General features: G+C 40.2%; 1 protein-coding gene across 2 annotated transcripts in view; it reads left to right on the top strand.

Annotated features, from left to right (window-relative positions):
- The window catches only part of NAALADL2 (N-acetylated alpha-linked acidic dipeptidase like 2), a 503,786-nt gene that overhangs the window by 105,311 nt on the left and 382,746 nt on the right, over positions 1 to 15,729 (top strand). For both annotated transcript variants that reach the window (XM_074591744.1, XM_074591745.1), the window contains exon 3: positions 9,148 to 9,226. The gene's annotated coding sequence lies outside the window, so the exon portion shown is untranslated. The remainder of the gene's footprint in view (positions 1 to 9,147; positions 9,227 to 15,729) is intronic.

Raw genomic sequence — 15,729 nt, 5'->3', positions numbered from 1 at the left:
GAAAACCAGAGGTGACAATGGACTGAAGCTGGGTGGTCCAAAGCACCTCTGTGGGCAGGGGGCGGGGTACGTCTGAGGTGTAGGTCCCACATCCGTGATATGTCCTAACCATGAAACTGCAGGCAGGGTCAGGTGGGCACCATAAATCTTCTCTCCTGTTGGATTAGGGGCATTGAGTGCTCCTGATCCCATGTAGTGAGGAAGAGGAGGGTGAACTCCCGTATTGGGGCCGCCTCTCTGGTGGGGTGCTTCGCCAGTTGTGATGAAAGCAGGGAAGAAGAGGAGGCTCTTCTCCCTGTCCGTCCCCTTTGCAAAACACAGGATGACTTAAATGCGGTGTCTTCTGAAGGATTAGATGAGGTAGCACAATTTAGGGCTGGGCAGAAATACCTGACATAATTCAGGATAAGCTGGCTTGAGCGCAGTCTGGTTTCATTAGCGCACAGCTCTGAGTTACTGCAGTACGTGCAACATGCCTGAACGAGCTCATCGATTACCACTTTGTGTGTCTCTACGCCACGAAACATTTTGCTCTATAAAAACGTATTGGAAACTGTCTCCTTGCTCTTCGTCAGCACTGAGGCCGAATCGCCTTTTCCTGAGCTCAGGAGCACTCTGTGTTCCCTGGACACAGGAGGAGGTTTTAAACTTGCAAGGGCCCGAAGTCGTCTTCGCCCATAGAGTCCCCACGGCTGCTGCTGAAGGCCCTGAGCTCTGTGTGTCCCAGAGCCGGGGGGCAAAACTGGAGGACGAAGACTGAAGATTTTGTAGTGGTGAGCACGTGTAAAACGGCAGCTCGGCCTTTGCCAATGAGCCAAGAATAGTTTTCATTTTTAAAATTTGGCTGGCTCTGTGCTGGGGCAAGATGGAAAGGTATGGTCTAGTTTTTATTCCTTGCTTAAAAACGACCTGGGCCCCCAGTATGGTGTATTTCCATTGGAATTGTATCTATCTGGTTTTTTTTATTGCCAATTTATGAACTCTGCTGATATAAGGAATTTAATAAAAATGCTGACAGGCAATTATCTATAGTCGTACTATAATAAACGCTGTTTTGGTGAGGTTTATAACTTAGCAGTTGCAAAATACAACAAATTATTAGATGAAGAGAGGTGTAAAATCTGGAAATTGACTTTTTGCTTTTTTTATGATTTAATCTATTTATATAGAGAGAGACATACTGTCTTTTCACAACTGGAAGGAATCTTGGTGAGAATAACATAGTATATATTATCTGACTCTTTTTTTTTTTTTTTTTTTGCTAAGGAGGAAAATGCAAATAATTTTGAAGATGAACCTGTTCGTTTTGTTCTATCACTGAACGACAAAAAAAAAAGCCTTAAAAGCCTTTCCTCTCATTTGCTTCTTGTGACTGAATATACTGATTGGATGAACCTTCCTTCTCCTTAAAGGAGATAACCTTAAAGATAAAATAAGTTGTGTGTGCCCACTAAACGTGATAAACAGATACTACTTTCTTGATATCATTTCAGAGGGCATAAAGGACACATTCCAAAACTTGTGAAAATTGGCAGAAATTCTGCAAAATCCCGTGCATTTTTGGACCAAGCTGGAAGTGAAATGTATCACTGAGTGTAGCGTTATAAATTACGTTGTTCTCTTTGAGAATATTACCCTACCTTGGTCATCTGGTGTTACACACCCCAATCCTGCTGCTGCGCTTGCTGCTTTGAAATACTGCAGTGGGCCTTATTCTTGGTTTGCGGTGGGCTAAACCAGCAAATATTTCTTTTATCTCTGTATCAAAGACTAGACTGTGGCTGTAACATTGACAAGAAGCACTTGGAGGCAGAAACTGACCTTCTGAAATTGGTAAAAAAGAGCCCCCAGGGAATCCCATTAGGGAAGGTGGATAACAGCTTCTTCCACCCAAAAAATACACAGTGTTCTCTTGCTTGTGATTAGGGGACTTTGTAACTGAACCCAGTTTCTTCGGCTTTCTCTTTCGATTCAAAGCAACCCTCTTTGTCCTTTAAGCAGTAGATACTTAGTTATTTTTGTCTGAATATTTAAAGGTAAACCGTTGAACTTCTTATCTCAAAGACAAAGCATAATGCCATTGTAGGATCCCTGTTTCTCTCCATGTAGTGGCTTGTGCTGGCTCTTCCTTCTTCCAGTCCTTTGTTGAGGACCAAAGATGCAGAGTGGATCCGTCAGGTGCCACAAGGGTTGGTGGTAGCACTGGAATTGCTTGTTGCATCCCAGCTGCAACCGGGCACTGGCCAGAGCGGTGTATCCATCAAACCGCGTGTGCTGCTGAGATTTGAATTGCATGTATTGATTTTTCTGGTATATATAATATAAATACGTGCTGCTCTACCCGTAATACAGGAAGATGTAAGAAGTATTGTGACTAGATGCTTTCTGGATGTTTTAGATGGAAGGAACTGGATGGAGGAGATGGATTGGGTTGTTTTAAGTGTGTTTAAAAACTTCTTCTAATGGTATTTTCCTCAACGTTTGATTCTTTCTTAATTGGCCACACTTTCCTGACCGTGAGATTGGGGGATCCTTGGAAATGCTTGCCTCTCTTACAGGTTTAATCTATCATATCTTTAGGTCTTTGAACTTAACTTTGAAAGGATCAAATAGGAAAATTTATATCATCACCTGTAGGGACAAGCTGGTCATTTTCAGTAGCAAGACTGGAGATTTGTTATATTTATTTTGCCTGATAAAAACACACGAGTTTTGGGAGACCTCATGAAAATTAAGATGATGCAATAATTTCTCCGTCGTCCCATGGTCTGAGAACTAGATAGTGATCGTAACATTCTCTTGTATTTCCTCAGGGCTTCTGATTTGAGAGCTTACAGATGTGGCGATTGTGAATCCAAGGTTGAAGTTTCATTAGAAATATTGGATCTACCCCCAGCTTCCAGTCTTCTAGTAAATAAAGTAATGACAGCGCAAAGGGAGGAGAGCCTTTCAATATTTGTTATTTCATCTGATTGCAAGTCAGAGACCTTGCCGTGCATCTTTAATAGAGTACCAAGAATGAAAACAGTATTGAAATAACATTATTTGGATAACGTTTTAATTACTTCAAACATTGCAATAAAACCCGAGTTTTCTTAGGTTTGGGGGGTAGTCACTTTAGATTATTGGAGTAGTTCATAAAGTTGATACTTTCTTTCTTCACCAAGATGTGAAGAAAGAAAAGTATCTTTTGAAGAAAGAAAAGTACCACTTTGCTTTCAGGTTCTGTGTTCAAACTTTGGATTGAGAAGGCCAGCTCATTTCAGAGGTTGAATGATTTTGTGGGAAAACTATGGTTTTCTTTAAATTCTTCTTTTCATTGGGTGCATATTATTGTCTAGATGGGATTGCGTAGAAATTGGAAAGACGTATTTGGATGGAAGGTTTTTCTGAAATCCTTTTCATTGAGAGAGCAGGAATCCATGGTAGTTACCAAAATTCACCGCAATCATGCTTCTGTGTTTTACGTGTTTCGAAATCAGAAAAGTAAATGAAAGGAGTCAAAAAGGATGTTTCAACACTGTTGAAAATCCATGCTCGCAGTGATGCCTAGACTATTATTCTAACTTGCTTTAGTTCTATGGTAGGTCATAACAGTGGGTGAGTAATTTAGATATGCAACAAAGCCATCCCATTACTTCTTGGAAATAACAGAATATTTTGAGCTTTTATACTTAGACAAAGACAATTTAATTGCAGTAAACCCTCCTGTGAAACAGTCAAAAAAAAAAAAAAAAAGTCAATAAAACAAGAAAATGTTGCTTCTGGAGTCTTAAAGCGGAATGTTAGCCCTCTTTTATTACCTGCAACTGAATGTGCTAATTGTTGTGGTTTTTTTTTTTAATGAAGATTCTTTGAATGCTAATCGTAATAACGGGAAGTATCAAGAAAGACGTTATACCTACCTGACTGTGTCGATTTGTGAACTGTCTGCTTTTCCAAAGGCTGGGATGGCTGCACAGCTGGCTTTTGGGTTCATATTTTAGGCCATCGAAGGTGTTTTCTTAGCAGGGATGAAACTGGCAGACATCATGTCTCTTGTTTTACTCCCAACAGGGTTTTCACTCGCCACTTGCCTAACGCCTGGAGAAAAGGAGGCTGAGAGGAGACCTCCTTGCTCTCTACAACCACCTGAAAGGAGGGTGTAGCTGGGGGGGGGGTTCATCATGTCTTCTCCCAAGTAACAAGTGATAGGACAAGAGGAAATGGCCTCAAGTTGGGCCAGGGGAGGTTTGGGATGGATATTAGGAAAAATACCTTCACTGAAAGGTTTATTGGGCATTGGAACAGGCTGTCCAGGGCAGTGGTTGAATGACCATCCCTGGAAGTATTTAAAAGCCGGGCAGATGTGGTGCTGAGGGACATGGTTTAGTGGTGGTTTTGTCAGTGTTAGGTTGATGGTTGGACTCGATGATCTTAAAAGTCCCTTCCAACCCAGATGATTCTTTGACAAATACAGTCTCTCTGCAGGAGGTAGAGCTGTGCCTCTGGTAGTGCGGACTTTGCACTTGGAAGGCTTTGAGCTTGAATGGCTACCATTTTTGGGTGATTCAGGGAGCTGTGTTTGGGAGTTTGCCTCTCTAAAGAACCAAGGATAGAAGCCTGTAACTGTGTTGCTTAACCCTAGTCCCTTACCTCTGGTGTCCTTGCTTGCTGGAGAGCCCACGGATGTACTGCAGACCCTCTTGACTTTGCAGCAGGTGGTCATCTCATGCTGCAGCAACTTCTCTGTCTGCAAGGTTACGCACAGTGGTCTCTTCCACATGTGGGAATACCTTGCTTTCTCCTCTACAGTGCTAGGATTGAAAAAACACTCTCACCCCTCTTTCTTTTTGTCAGCTTTTCAAGGGAAACTCTTTTAGTTACTGCTATTGTGTCCCCACATAACTTGTCAGATGCCTTAACTTTCTATACTAATACTGCAGTAAAAGACAGTGTGAGTAAATAAGTATAAGATGGTGAGAACAGAGGTAGTTTCTGTGGGTCGTCCTTAAGGGCCAGCAGCCTTGCTCATACCTCAGGTACCACTGGTTCTTCGTCGGGGCGTGCCAGGCTTGTCAGAGGAACCGTCTGCTACTTTGTTCTGGGTGTATTTATTCATTAGTAAGATGAATCCCGACATCTCACATGGAAGGAAGTGTAAGGGGAATGATTTTTATTCAGCTTGCTGCAGAACATCTTACAAAGAAGGACGGTTTAGCTTTTGTTGTTGATTACTTCTCCTAATACTATGCATCATGATGTGTTTCTTTTTATATTGTACTCACCGACTGTTTTCTGACTAACATATCTTGATATTTGCTATTTGAAGTGGCATACAAAGAAGCTGTCATCACCAGCTGCGTAGAAGACATGCGAGAAAACCACGAATAAGTATTAAGAAGCAAATGAAAATGTCTCAGCTGCCCTACTGAACTTGACTTTTAGTACTGTTTTTTGCCATCCTTCTCCCTTGGCTCAACGTGCTTAAATGCTCTGAGAGAAAAACATTTTGCTGGCTGCCTCTTGCGTGATCTCCAGGTGCACAGGCCCGTGCCCAATTTCCTGCCATGCAGAAATAAGTCAGTTGATTACATTTCTGTTGCCTTTCTGGAACCTGTAATCTTCAGGCTCTGCCAAGATTTAAGGCATACAAGGATAGGTTACTTCTGTGTGTCTGAACGTTTTAAATTGAAAATAAGTGTTCAGTCCCTATCAAGAATAATTTACTGTTCTGTTAAGAAGGAAGAATAGGAAGTAAGCTATTACCACAGAAAATTTCACTGCAATTTTCTTTTGCATAAGCTTAAATTCTGAGTAGAGAGGTTGTCAATTAGCGTGCAGATTTTTTTAATTGGCTATAATAAAAAGCTAATTGGTGTTTTGCTTAAAGAGTGAATTAAGAAAGTGTTGCTATAGAAACTTTGCATGTATATAGTGCTGCTCTACATAGCAGTGAATATAACAGTCTAATGACCTTTCTGAGCCAGCTCTATAGTCAAGGAAAAAGTGTTAAATTCAGGCTTGCTGAAGTGATGATTAAGGAGTGTGTGGCCTCTCCCGTTTCATTGCCGGGGAGCGTCTCTGGCATTACCTTGTTCAATGCTGCTTTTGACTCGTGTCAAACTGTATCATAAATGCTGTTCTCGGAAGACCTGAACTTTTGTAAAATCCGAGTGCTCCAATTTTAGCTGTGTAAACCAATCTGTAATCTGTCAAGCATAAAATGTACTACTGGGAAAATTTCATTTTCATAATCTGAGAAAGTGTGATGATAGATCACAAGTGACAACATCTAATCCATTGGCTGTTGTATTCCTCCCTCTGTACCCCCTGATTTCTGAGCCTCATGTGAAACACGGGAATTACGCTTTTAAGTCAAATGGGATTTCTGTTCTAATTTACAGCATTCTCTCCCAGCAACAATACTTATCTTCTCGAATATAAGCTTTGCTGAGGAGAGAAGAATTTCTTCACGATTTGTGAACAGGAATTTTTTCCTTGGGCTAATGCTTGCCTACTTAAATTACTTCAGAGTCGTCATCTGTAATTTTGTCAGCTGCTTAAAAGTTAAAGATACAGGTGGCATGGGGAGAAATATACTGGAGTATTATACTATGAGCGTAGTCATTCCTGCATAGGAGGGTGGTCAGTAAGGAAACAAATGTCTATATGGTAAAGGGGAAAACTAAAACATGACCTTTTGTTTTCCTTTTCAGTTCCTTAATCCTGAGTCTCGTTGTTCCTCTGTAAATGGACAAACCGTATTGTCCCCTCTAGAACTGCGTATCCAGAAGACGGAGGAACAGACCCTGCCCTTATTAGTCACAGTGACAGAAAAGCCTTAAAATGTTCTGCGTGTTTTAAATAATGCTGTGACTGTCCAAATGGAAAAGACGGGACAAAATTATAACCTGTTGACTTTTTATGGAAAGAGTTAGAGTTCACTGTGTCCTTTTTTCCTCTGGTTTTCAGTTTTTTAAAAAATAAATGATTACGTTTGCTAAATTTTCCACCGCACTTGTTCTTCAAACTGGTAAAACGCAAAAATCTTTGAGTTTGATTAGTTTACTATTTGGCCTTCTTCCTCACTCTCCCTTTCCTTTTTTTTCTTCTCAATAGATGCTTAGATGAAATCAAAGATGCTTCTAAGTGGGTGAATTCAGGAGAAGCTCTCAGAATTCTCTGGAATTGTACAGTCGGCTTCTTTCTGTACCTCTGGATCATGACTGAGTAGTATCATAACTTAGCAGCTATTTTTCCCTTGATACCCATATGTCAGCCTTATTAGTGTTAATGCCTTTTTGAAATGCTTCCCTCCTATATTCAGTACCTACTATTGATGCCCTAAAGTCTCATGAGTTGCGTGGCATGTGGCTGTCTCTAGAGCTTAATAGAAAGTTGGATTTAATCTCATAGTTGATCTTTTGAGCGGTAAAACTGTAAGATAAAATGTTTTAATGTGAAGCTTTTACCTGAGACCTGTGAGCAAATAAGTCTTTTTCTGGTCCAGGGAAAGGACTGATTTTATGGTGGGTTTTTTTCCCCTTTTTTTTTTTTTTTCACCCTCTTTATCTTGCTCGGTAAGACCATAACTGTAATGTGTGCTTACATGGGTTTGTATGGTTTAGAGGTGTTGTTTTGCAGAACAGTAGCACAATATTGTATTTATGACTGTGAAGGAAATGTACTTTTTGGAACTCAGTAAATCCATCCTTACTTCATTTTAAAGTTTTGCTGCTGTGCTGCAGTTCGTTGCCAGCTGTCTTTGTGAAAAGGGGACCAGGTCTATGAAGGGCAAAACATGAATCTGCTTTAGGACTGACATTTTCCTCTTAGTTTTACTTGACTGTAAGAGGCTCTGAGCATCCTGATTTAATATTGATGTTATTCCTTCTTCACATGGGGGTGTTGAACCAGTTGACTTCTTAGGCTTCTCCCAACCCAAATTACTTTGTGTCTCTTACAGGGTTCAAATCTGCAGTGATAAAGGGTCTTTCTTCCTGTTGTTCTTCAATTTTTATGAGCTGTGGCTCTGCAGGGTTTCCTTGAAGGCAATTACAACAGCAATTGAATTATGAATAGCTGTAGTATCATCAGTTGTGGGTTGTTTTTAAAGGTAGCTTGTCTCTGGATGACGAATTCAAACATGTCTTTTAAAATTTTATTGCCTTTATTCTCCCCATTGTTTAAAGGATAACTTTAGTCAGACTTTTGAATGCTCACCTAGGAAGAGATGTAAAAGCCTGGTCATCCCCCACCCAACGTCCATCTCCCGACCGCTCTCTTCCAACTTTTTATATGCGTGTTTCAGTGCGGCTGCTACAGCCATTCTGTTGGATCAGTAAAATTTTGGTTTGGGAGATGGAAACTGCCCTCCTGCTAGTTCAGCGCATTCATTGTTTACTGGGTTTATTTTTTTAATTTTTTTTTATTTTTAGATTACTTCTTTGTTGCCCCAGTATGATTGTATTTACAGAAAATTACAATGGCACAGTGTGGTTACTATCGATTCTTTTTTTTTGCCTTTGTTTTATAATTTCTGTAGTGCAGCAGTGGAGGGTTATTAGCGGAGTTATCTGCAGAATCTTTACAATAAGCTTTGATTACTACTGAACTGCAGCGATACACGCTGAGGCTGTTTAAATATGTACTGAGCTACCTTGTGCTTGGGGAAGGAACACACTGACACATTGAAATTGCGTTTCATTAAAAGGAGGAGGGAGATTTATATGGATGATAATGAGATTGCTAGTTGGAAATCGATGAAAATTTGAAATGATCAGAATATCAGGGCTTTTTTTTTTTTTTTGCACTAAGAACACTTCTACTTTACTGATGGATAAACAAGACAGTTGTTTATTGTCCAATGTTTTGTAGTAGAGCAGAACCACCACCACAGGTTCCCTGCGTATGAACCTGCTACCTCTTGAACCAGACCTTGCAGGATGCGAGGGCATTGGCTTTCACATTTTAGGCAGTCCCTTTGTTTCTTTAGATGAGAAAAATACTCCGTAAGTACCAGCATGTTTAAAAATATGTTCTACTTTGCTGCTGTGTCAGGAAAATGCATCTTCTATTTATATTTACAAGTTGCATCACTGCAAATGGTTAGATTTCTGTTTCTGTGAACGGTATTATACAATGTGATGTGTTCCTCTTTTGCAGGGAATTACTGTAGAGGCCAGATTGAAAATATGCCGTGGTGAAAAAGTCTCTACCAAACTGATCCCGTTTTGGCTTTAAGGTAAATGAAAAAAAAAAAAAATGTATCAAACACCTATTTGAACTTCTCATCATAATTGTTCTGTTTGAAATAAATGTGTGGATATTATGTGCTCAGAAAAAAAAAAGTAAGTATTTTAAGGAGGTAAGTTACAAAACTTAATATTTAGTCAAAATAAAGTGTAAGCATGAGCCAATAATTTGGAATAGGCTTCAGTAATTAAACAAAATGACAGTCAGTGGCGTGAATGCTTATGTGTCTTACGTAGTGCCTTGGCAAGTGTCTGGTTTCGTCTAAACATTGAATATGCATATGAAGGAGAGATCACTATAATTGAACGGAAAATGTGAAATTACAGGGGCAGCAAAGTATAAATAATTGAAAATCAGGTTGCAGCTCTAGCTTTTGTATTTCATGAGCTCAGTTGCAAACAAAATTGCTAGAATGGGAATTCACATTTTTGTTCCCCTTAATTTTACTTTCATGGTACCATACTCCTGGTATAGAGAGCAAGGCAGTGATAATGAGGAAGGGGTAATTAAATATCTGTAGGAAATTAAGAGCCAAACCAGAGACTAATTTTCAGCAGTCTACAGCTTTCATTATATATGTATACGCTTTGATTTCTCATGTATATGGAAAACATATCCTCTAACACTGCATATTTTTAGTCTTTTTCCGTCAAAATTATTTAACTTGCTGTGTTCTGTGGTAAGATGTGGCAGGCTTGTTTTGTTTGTGAAATCATTGCAGAAAATAATTGTTTTAATAACTTCTGACCAGTTAATTACTTGCGAGTATAGCGAAGTATTCTTAATTTCTACTAAATATACCTTTATCGTGGCTATACTTCATTTGACATTACTATGTCTTGTTCAGTTGTGGAAATCACTCAAAATGGGTAATTTTCAGTGTTTGAAACTTTTTGGATCTCCTTGCCCTGCTGTGTCCGTGGATGAAGGGATTGTTGAGGTTGCTGTACTCAAAAAGCCTTGTCTTCAAGTGAAGCTTTCTCCTAATTTAACCAATGCTATTAGACGTAATAGAAGCCATGTGCCACTTCGGATCCCTAGAGTTAGAGGTTGTGATGCTGGCAAGTGCCATAAAACCAAGTTCCAGGCAGCACAATAAATTCGAAAAATTCACTGTCAAAAAATGTTCTGTTGTGTATCTGGTTTAAAGGCCCGGGTTTTGCCCTTGAGCATCAGGTACTTCTGCAACCAGATCAGGTTTGGTAGTTTTGCTTGTAAAAGGAGATCAAAGCAAAGCTGGCAGCAATGCTTTCGGGAGGAGTGCTGGGCCTCCCGTGAGCCTGCCCAGCTGCCCGCGGGGTAGGACAGCGGTGCGTTTCAGAATTTTGTTTTGTTTTATAATTTTGTTCTACCTAATGACACTGTTGTGGGCTTGGTTGTACCTCCTTTAGGGCGGGAATTGTGATCCTTCTCTAAGGACTTTGTGAAAATTGAAGTTTTCTTTAAGGACTATGGACTTATTTATATAATTTGCTGTCAATTTTCTGATTTGAACAGTATTTAAATGCAGATACTCCTATAGTAAGACTCCAGATAAGTGTGTGTTAAAACTTAATATTTGGGATACTTGAGAAATACCACAGTAATCCAGGACCCACAGATGGCCAGAATGTTTTATTCTTAGCAAATATTGAACTCCTCTAAATTACTGTCATGGTACTGATACACTGTTAATAAACCAAAGCTTTAGTGAGTTGTGGATCAAGACAGAAGGGCTTGCAATGAGGAAATTATGTGACTCCAAAATGTACTTGCAAAAGTGTGCTCATAGAATTTAGCCAGTCACAATAAACAAAACCCAAAATTGTGTTTCCCAGTAGATGAGAGCGGTAGCTCTGCAGGGCCAGGATAGCCGTTTCCACTCTATACATGAGATATTCCCTGTAAGCAGGGTAAGCGGTTGCCTTGGCACACCCGACGGAGGGTTGGGCTGGTGGAGAGGCTGCGCTCCCTGAAGACGGGATCTCTCCCGGTGCCTCGGGCCACACGGGCACAGCGCGTATCGTCTCAGATTCTTGTGCTTTCTCTCTTCACCCTGTTGGGTGCTACCAAACAAATTTGACAGTTCCTTCAGTTGTATCATGATGGTTTCATGGTTTAAATAGTTGTAATGTCTCCATTAGACTCCGGCAAGAAATCTCGCACCGTAGAGACTGATCAGTATTGCATTTGTCTAATTAGCAAATAGGCATGACTATGCTTGTTATACTAAAGTAATTATAATATAAAAGGGGCAACTTAAAATTCTTTTTCTTGAGCTGTATGCTTAGGGTGCAAATTACAGAAGCTTCGCCTGGCAATGAGAAAAGAATCTTCAATTTTGACACAACCAGAAGAAAACTTGGTGAAACATAAGTCCGTAAAAATGCTGTTGTGCTCTAAGGAGCAAACGGTGGTAGTCAGAATGTTTCCTCCCACACTATAGAGTTGTCTCCATCGCGTTGTTTTGTGACACCAGAGTTGTTTCTGTGCATTACATGTGCTTTGCTAAATTTCATTCATTTTGCTGTCTTGGTTCATGAAGTGTATACCAAAATACACAGGAGCCTTATTAAGGAATTGTGGGAGAATAGCAGTCCTGGGTGATAGCGCTGTACTGTCTCTTCGCAATTCTTCATGTCAAATGTAGAGGTATTGTGGCATGGGTTTTCTCCTCTGGTGGTTGCTATGTACAGACCATGGAATAATTCAAAGCTGGAGCTACCGATGTGGTTGTCCTGTCCAAGGCAATTGGGCTACCTTGGAATAATTGCTTCTGTGTGTTCAGTAGCTGGGCTTAAAATAAAGCAAAAGCTTCCAGTCCTGAAGATTTTGGTGATGGAAAAGCTCTTGTGGTTCTTGGAAAGTTGCCCAACAGATTACAGTGTTGGAAAACATTTGCCCTGTTTATTTCTTGAGTCTGTCTGAATTCAGCTCGAAGCATTGAAAACAGCGCTGCTTTTCTGCTCACCTGCACAACCTTATGCTGTCACATTTCTCATCCTGGCGTAGTTATTTAGACTGCTTGTTAATCATACGCAAACTTCCACCTAAATATCAGATTAAGCTCTTTTAGCCTTTTCTTTGTGAGGATGTTGTCCAGTCTTGTTCACGCTCCCTGTCCTAATAGTCTCTAATGAAGCTGCTTCTCCAGTGATGCTTAACAGACCTGAAGACACGCTCACGTGGTGGTCTCAAAGATTAAAAAGGGAGAGACGGCAGCTTGCTGCTTGTATGTTGAGAGACCTCTGCACAGCATCACACTGGAAAGCTTCTGTTTCTTTGTTGCAGAATTGTGGGGTTTGCAATATACTATGTTTTCTAGTGCTTTGCAATAAGTTTTTCAATATTTTAAGTTTTCCTCACTTGAGGAGTTCTATTAAACTTGAGTCTCGTGGAAACTTAACAAGATAACAAGACATCGAAATAACAAGAATGTATTGTAGGCTTATTCCGTGGTAGTATTAAGATTGTACAAGTAAGAACTTTTGCTGAAAAGAGCTGTGTCTTCCCCGCTGTCCTCAGCCAGAGCCCCACCGCTTCCCCTGTTCCACCGCGGATGCTTGGGCTGCCGTGGGAGGAGGAGGAGGAGGAGGAGAGCTGTGCTGGTTGAAGCCAAGCTGGAACTGGGGAGGGGGAGAGTTTTCATCTACTTCATTTGGGTTGTCTAGCTCAGTTTATGGCCACGTAACTTACCTGCTGGTGCCCACAAGTGGAATTAACCCATAGCTTGAGGATGGGCAGGCAGGGAAACTGCCGCATGGGAGGTGGTGTGTATTTATGTTGATATTAAGGACAGTGGCCCGGTACCTCTAGTGGTTGAAGCATTGCTTTGTTTCCATGGAATACATTAAAGATAACACATTTCTACTTTTGAGATCAATTGGTATTTGTTTATCTCGCCACGGTTTAGAATAGCATTTCCTCATGTTGAATGCCATTCTTCTGGAGTTAAAAAGCTGTCATCTGTTATTTTATTTTTTAGAAATTCAAAGGGCACTTTAGTACTGTCAGCATGAGATCATCACTATCTAATGATAGGCATTTTAGAAGATTTCTATTAATGTGGACATTTAACAGAGCCCTCTTACTAAAAGAACTGTACCTTATAATCATGCTGTATCTTTCTCTACAAAGCAATTATATGAATTGTGTGAATTGGCTAAAATCTATTAGCTATTATAACTCGGAATGTTACTTTTGATCAGAAAGGAAGTCATCTTGTTTAACTTCCCCCTCCCCTTCATACATCTATGAGAGCAGGAGCCTGTGTGAGGGAGAAAAGAAAGGGAGCCTGATGGTGGTTAATGGCTAATGAATACAGCTAAGGATACAGGAATGGTTGCCTGGCAACGCAGGGAGGATGGGCTGAGGTCCCTTCTCCGTACATGGGAGTTGACAATTGGCTCGTCTCTTGAGCTCATGAAGTCTGACTTCTGCACTTTTGCATAGTTTATTCCCAATATGTGTCATAGCTGGGTTAGATTTGTATAGTACATGTTTTGTCTCTATGTATTTTATTCTTCTAGAAAGAAACACAAGGAGAACGGAAGCAAATCAAGCGTTTTAAAGGAAGAAAAGATGATGTGAATTCTGTCCCGTGCAGTTATTATGCTTTCAAGACAAGAGCCATATTTAGTAAGAGGTTTGCCTGAAATTGCAAGCTCTTAGATCTAATTCCAGGTAAAGTTATGTTTTCTTAGTCTGAGAGCCCTCTGAATATGACCATCAATACGCTCTATGCTGAAAGATGATGTTTGCGTTATAATTGCAACCTTGAGAAGATTGCCTTTTTTTGTGGTTGAAACATGGTTATGAAATGACACATCTACTGTGTTTCCCTTCTTAGAGTGGTATAATGCCAGGCTGCGAACAGAGCGTGTGCACTGAGGAGTGTGACAGACTTGACCTTGTACAAGTTGTTCTGACAACAATTCGAATGAATTTTGAATATGGATGTCAGTATGAGCTGTAGATCCATCTTTCTGCTGCAGTATAATTGTACATAGGCAGTGCTTCGTTAGGGAGATGAAGGGTGGCCTTCGTTAGCTTGGGCCTCTCTAGAAGGCCTTTATGGGAAAAGTAGGTGGACTACATGGAGATGGTTGTCATCAAATGAATATTGAACTAGTAACCTTTTTTTTCTTATTTTTATGGAGATATTTATTTAGGAAGAAGTTGCAACTGGCAACTGCAGAGCCAGGTTTCACAATCTGTGTGGTTTTGATATTGCTGGGGAGTCATTTCCTTCAGCCTTTTGGCTCTCAGGAACAACTTTGGTGCCTAATGATAAGGTCAAAGCTGTAGGAAATGGGTTAGGTTCCTGTTTTGAATTGTTGGACATGAGACCTACCTACCTAGGCATTTTCTGCCTCTTTCTTTCACCTGGCAAAAGGGAGGTTAATGTGTATATATCTGCAGTTGTATTATTTTACGAACTCTTAAAAGGAAAAAAATAATCTCCTACTAGTAAGAGCAATTGCCCTTTGCAAATCGCTTGCTTCCATTATTTTGTCTTTGAGTTCAGTGTTTTTGTTAATGGTTGTTGTGAAGTCTGAAACTTTTTAGAGCATTTGGCACAGTGTGAAACCTGACCAGCTGTCAAAATATAGAGTGTTGGTATGGAAATGTTTTGGTGGAAGCTGCAAAGAAATCCATTATGTTTATTGGACGCTTTGTAATTATCAGTCTTTGAATGATCTAGACAAAAATCAGTGTTTCCATCTAACACGTCTCTGCAGTCTATTCTCTTTCGCTGTGTCCCCGTGCAAAGACGGAGGCGAGATCGCGGCAGCCAGCCGTGTAGAATTACTTCCTTGTAGCTGGAGATACTCAGAAAACCAGGTGAAAGGTTTGAAATGTTTCAATTTGTATAGCCGAAGCCTTAAGGCAATTGTCATTAACAAAATCGTCTTTCTCCTTCATTCCTCATGTTGTAAACTGTAGCTTCTGACTTACTATTTATCTTTTTAATGGTTTATACTTACATTACAAGCCCGAAGTTTGCTACAGGGTATTGAGAAATGTTTTGTAGCTTACGATGATTCATGGGAAAGTTTGGGCAAACTGCTCTGGACTGTGTTTCGTGGAGACTTGTGTTCTTAAGGGCAACTGTGGTCTGTAGGTAAGATTGCTCTTTCCCATCATCTGCACGTTTAACTGTCTGTGGATGTAATTGTACTAACTTAAACATGACTGCTGTGATTGAAGGAACTGCAGTGGTACTACGGAAACTTTGGATCCAAGTGTCTAAAGTTGTGCTTTAATCTACTATATCGATGAAGGAAAAGATTACAAATTTAAGGTCTATGAATCTGTGCTCGTGTCCAAGATGTGCAAATTGTTGGCTATTTACTCCCCTACATGGATTTTTAAGACAGCAAAACACCTTAAAAATTACTATAATTGAACCAAGAAAATAAGTAAGGATCAGCAAGGTTTTTTTTTTTTTTACAAGATTTATGGTGGTTTCTCTGTCTATACAACGCAGCACTGTTGAAAAAAGTCAGGCCG

Source organism: Larus michahellis, chromosome 6 (assembly GCF_964199755.1).
Source record: "Larus michahellis chromosome 6, bLarMic1.1, whole genome shotgun sequence".
In the NCBI taxonomy this organism is placed as follows: domain Eukaryota; kingdom Metazoa; phylum Chordata; class Aves; order Charadriiformes; family Laridae; genus Larus; species Larus michahellis.
Note: the sequence above shows the minus strand (reverse complement) of the source record. Positions and strands in the feature narration are given on the sequence as shown.